This window comes from Pygocentrus nattereri, chromosome 1 (assembly GCF_015220715.1).
Source record: "Pygocentrus nattereri isolate fPygNat1 chromosome 1, fPygNat1.pri, whole genome shotgun sequence".
Classification (NCBI taxonomy): Eukaryota; Metazoa; Chordata; class Actinopteri; order Characiformes; family Serrasalmidae; genus Pygocentrus; species Pygocentrus nattereri.
In genome coordinates, this window is record NC_051211.1 from 310001 (window position 1) to 315000 (window position 5000).

Here is a 5000-nt window from a genome sequence, read left to right on the forward strand (position 1 = left end):
AGGTATATATATAGAGAGAGAGGTAAAGGTATAGAGAGAGAGAGAGGTAAAGGTATATATAGAGAGAGAGAGGTAAAGGTATAGAGAGAGTGAGAAGAGAGAGAGGTAAAAGTATAGAGAGAGAGAGAGAGAGAGAGAGGTAAAGGTATATATAGAGAGAGAGAGGTAAAAGTATAGAGAGAGAGAGAGGTAAAGGTATATATAGAGAGAGAGAGGTAAAAGTATAGAGAGAGAGAGAGAGAGAGAGAGAGAGAGAGAGAGAGGTAAAGGTATATAGAGAGAGAGAGAGAGAGGTAAAGGTATAGAGAGAGAGAGAGAGGGAGAGAGAGGTAAAGGTATATATATAGAGAGAGAGGTAAAGGTATAGAGAGAGAGAGGAGAGAGAGAGAGAGGTAAAGGTATAGAGAGAGAGAGGAGAGAGAGAGAGTGAGAGAGAGAGGTAAAGGTATAGAGAGTGAGAGAGAGAGAGAGAGAGAGATAAAGGTATAGAGAGTGAGAGAGAGAGGTGGTAAAGGTATAGAGAGAGTGAGAAGAGAGAGAGGTAAAAGTATAGAGAGAGAGAGAGAGAGAGAGAGAGAGAGAGAGAGAGAGAGGTAAAGGTATAGAGAGAGAGAGAGAGAGGTAAAGGTATATATATAGAGAGAGAGGTAAAGGTATAGAGAGAGAGAGGTGGTAAAGGTATAGAGAGAGTGAGAAGAGAGAGAGGTAAAAGTATAGAGAGAGAGAGAGAGAGAGAGAGAGGTAAAGGTATAGAGAGAGAGAGAGAGGTAAAGGTATATATAGAGAGAGAGAGGTAAAGGTATAGAGAGAGAGAGAGAGAGAGAGAGAGAGAGAGAGAGAGATAAAGGTATAGAGAGTGAGAGAGAGAGAGAGGTAAAGGTATAGAGAGTGAGAGAGAGTGAGGAGAGAGAGGTAAAGGTATAGAGAGAGAGTGTGAGAGAGTAAGAGAGAGAGAAGTAAAGGTATAGAGAGAGAGAGTGAGAGAGAGAGAGGTAAAGGTATAGAGAGTGAGAGAGAGAGGTAAAGGTATAGAGTGAGAGAGAGAGGTAAAGGTATATAGAGAGAGAGGTAAAGGTATAGAGAGTGAGAGAGAGGTAAAGGTATAGAGAGAGAGAGTGAGAGAGAGATAGAGTGAGAGAGAGAGAGGTAAAGGTATAGAGAGAGAGAGTGAGAGAGAGAGTGAGAGAGAGAGAGGTAAAGGTATAGAGAGAGAGAGTGAGAGAGAGAGTGAGAGAGAGAGAGGTAAAGGTATAGAGAGAGAGTGAGAGAGAGAGAGAGAGGTAAAGGTATAGAGAGTGAGAGAGAGAGGTAAAGGTATAGAGAGAGAGAGAGAGGGAGAGAGAGGTAAAGGTATAGAGTGAGAGAGAGAGAGGTAAAGGTATATATAGAGAGAGAGGTAAAGGTATAGAGTGAGAGAGAGAGAGGTAAAGGTATATATAGAGAGAGAGGTAAAGGTATATAGAGAGAGAGAGGTAAAGGTATAGAGAGTGAGAGAGAGGTAAAGGTATAGAGAGTGAGAGAAAGTGAGAGAGAGAGAGAGGTAAAGGTATAGAGAGAAAGAGAGAGAGAGAGAGAGAGAGAGGTAAAGGTATAGAGAGAGAGTGAGAGAGAGATAGAGTGAGAGAGAGAGAGGTAAAGGTATAGAGAGAGAGAGGTAAAGGTATAGAGAGTGAGAGAGAGTGAGAGCGAGAGGTAAAGGTATAGAGAGAGAGAGAGAGAGAGAGAGAGAGAGAGAGGTAAAGGTATAGAGAGAGAGAGAGAGGTAAAGGTATAGAGAGAGAGAGAGAGGGAGAGAGAGGTAAAGGTATAGAGAGAGAAAGAGAGAGAGAGAGAGAGAGAGAGAGGTAAAGGTATAGAGAGAGAGAGAGAGAGAGAGAGAGGTAAAGGTATAGAGAGAGAGAGAGAGAGAGAGAGAGAGAGAGAGGTAAAGGTATAGAGAGAGAGAGTGAGAGAGAGAGAGAGAGAGAGGTAAAGGTATAGAGAGAGAGAGAGAGAGAGGTAAAGGTATAGAGAGAGAGAGTGAGAGAGAGAGAGAGAGAGAGAGAGGTAAAGGTATAGAGAGAGAGAGAGAGAGAGAGAGAGAGAGAGAGAGAGGTAAAGGTATAGAGAGAGAGAGTGAGAGAGAGAGAGAGAGAGAGAGAGGTAAAGGTATAGAGAGAGAGAGAGAGAGAGAGAGAGAGAGAGAGAGAGGTAAAGGTATAGAGAGAGAGAGAGAGAGAGAGAGAGAGAGAGAGAGGTAAAGGCCCAGAGCCCCCCAGAGTGAGTGTAGCTGATTTGGCCGTTACTGCTGACCCCATGTGGATGTGTTTAATAGCAGAGGGCATATCTGCCGTCTGCTCCTTTGTTTAGGAGGGAGTCAGCGAGGCTGGGCCTGAGAGGGTCCGCAGGGGTCTGACGGAGTCCGAGATCAGTCTGAGGGGGTCTGAGAGGGTCCGAGCCGTGGGAGCGGAGCTGTGAAGGAGAAGAAAGACTGCAGGCTTTCCTCCGTCATGCTGATCTGTTTGCTTTTCCTCATGTTTTACAGCTCACACTCGTTTACACGCTGATAAGGTCACCCTGGAGGACCTGAGGCCTGACTGAGTCACTCTGTGGGCACATTTAACACTTCATACCTGTGAGATTATGCGTCTCCATATATATATGATTCTATAAAGCATCCAAAAGGGTTCCGCTATTGTACACGGGACGCCTGCACCTGCAGAAGCTTTAATGAACCCCAGTCTAAATCCATGGGCATTAATATGGAGCTGGTCCCCCTTTGCAGCTACAACAGCTTCCACTCTTCTGGGAAGCTTCTACAGGATTTTGGAGAGAGTCTGTGGGAATTCCTGCTCATTCATCCAGAAGAGCGTTGGTGAGGTCAGACACTGATGTTGGATGAGAGTCTGGCTTGCAATCTTTTTAGGCGTCCAAATATTAGTGAAACAGCTGAGTTGTTTAACTAATGGTCATTATTATATCCACTGATTATAAACGTTGTTGAAATGTTTATAATGTTGATGATAAGTCTAAAGATAGCATGTTCTAGCTAATGCTAGGCTTGGAGAACAGACCCAAAATGACTATAAATATAAATTTACATAGATAACACAGCATTATGAGTCCAAAACTATCCGGACGGTCCTCCTATTGAGTGAATTCAGCTATCAGATCTCTCATTAGTGGCGCAGCATTAGTGTCCATAGAAAAGCACTGACGAAGAGAACGGGACGCTCTGGAGTAGCCACACATGATCCTACGGTCTCCATGTCCAATGCCAAGGGTGGTCTAGTGGGGTATAAAGCCCCCCAGCATTGGAGCAGTGGAGCTGTGTTCTCTGGAGTGATGGAGCTTCATCCAGTACCTTTGGGAGTGACCCAGAACTGACCATCCAACATCAGTAATTGACCTCAGTAATGCTCAATCAGATCCTCACAGCAATGTTCAACATCTAGAGCAAAGCCTGCCAGAAGAGTGGCGGCTGTTACTGCAGCACAGACTCACTACTAACACCTTCATCTCAGAGGAAACTCTGGAGTGGACAGAGTTTTAGACACTGTGCTGATCGATACAGACACAGTGTTTATAAGGTACTGATACAGTATGTCCAGCAGAACCCACTGCTACAGATCTAACGTTAAAACAGAAGCAGTGGTCAGTGCTGAGCGGCTGAGGAGCTGTGAGAGTCTCTCTAAACCCTGCCTCGCCGTCCACTCCCACTACAGCAGCAACACCTGCGTCAGCAGTGACTAATGGACACTGTTGTAATAGTTTTCCAAATCAAATCCCCCCTGTTTAGTCGTCCAGCTCCCCGTTAGGTCAGACTGCCTCCGTCACAATGCCACCAAGCTGGGGGAGTGAGGGTTAAACGTCCCCCGTGTAACGCTCCACCACACCTTCTCGAGCTGCCGCTAAGGCAAGCTCAACACGCCTGGAGGAGGACACTAACTGCGGATGGCCTGCTTACATTTAATGCCACATGGCACGAACTGCAGGTGGAGGACGGGAAGCGATGTTCTACACAGGAAGCTGTCACAACGTATCACAATATCTGTGGTTTGCTGAGATCGTTCTAACCGAGGAACATCGAGGAGCTTTTTATCCTACCAAGGGCAGGGAATTGACAGTAAAACATCAGCAACAACGGCTTCGGGAGGAGAGCAGTGTGTTCTGCGAGTGGATCACTCTCAGCACTGCAGTGACACTCACGTGGTGGTGGTGTGTCAGTGTGTGTTGCGCTGGTCTGAGTGGATCAGACAGGAGTTTTTAAACACCTCAGTGTCGCTGCTGGACTGAGCAGTGTCCTGTGACCACTGGTGAAGGACTAGAGGATGACCATGGTGCTGTTTAGGCAGGGCACATTTCACACTTTCTAATTAGAAATATGAAATGTAGTGGTGATGCTGTGAGACTGACCTCCTAACGATGCTGGGAGCTCTTAATTAATCAACTAGTCTGACCTTAATTAATCAATAGTCTGACCTTATCGAACCTCTAAAAAGCCGAAAACAGTGACGCCGCTGCCGGTTGGCCTGATATCACTGACATGACGCTAACTGGTGGCTATTAGACTTCATTCACTGTTAGCAACAAGGACGTGTGAGTACGCGGTGGGATGAGGTCCACTCAGGCGTCCAGCTGCGCCGTCCTTTTCAGCGTTTGGTGACACCTGCGCTGATCCCTCCCACTCTGTCTGTTCAAACTGCCCTCTGAGTTTAGACCAGCAGGGCCACATCTGTACAAATGAGGAGGAGATTAAAGCGTTTATTGGGCTGGACCTTCGGAGATCTGGACTGGACCAGGTGTGGACTCGCTGCTGGAGCAAACAGAGCTGGACAGAGGAGCAGCAGCGCCGCTTTGAAGCCTTTGTTACGTCTTTAAAGCAGCTTTCGTAAACAGTGTCTTTGAAGATGGCGGCTACACGTGTTATTGGTTCATTTATTTTATTTATCTGTTTGTTACTGCTGTGACACTTCACCACCCGCACCACCCACCCCCCCCCACCCCCATCACAAGCAGGT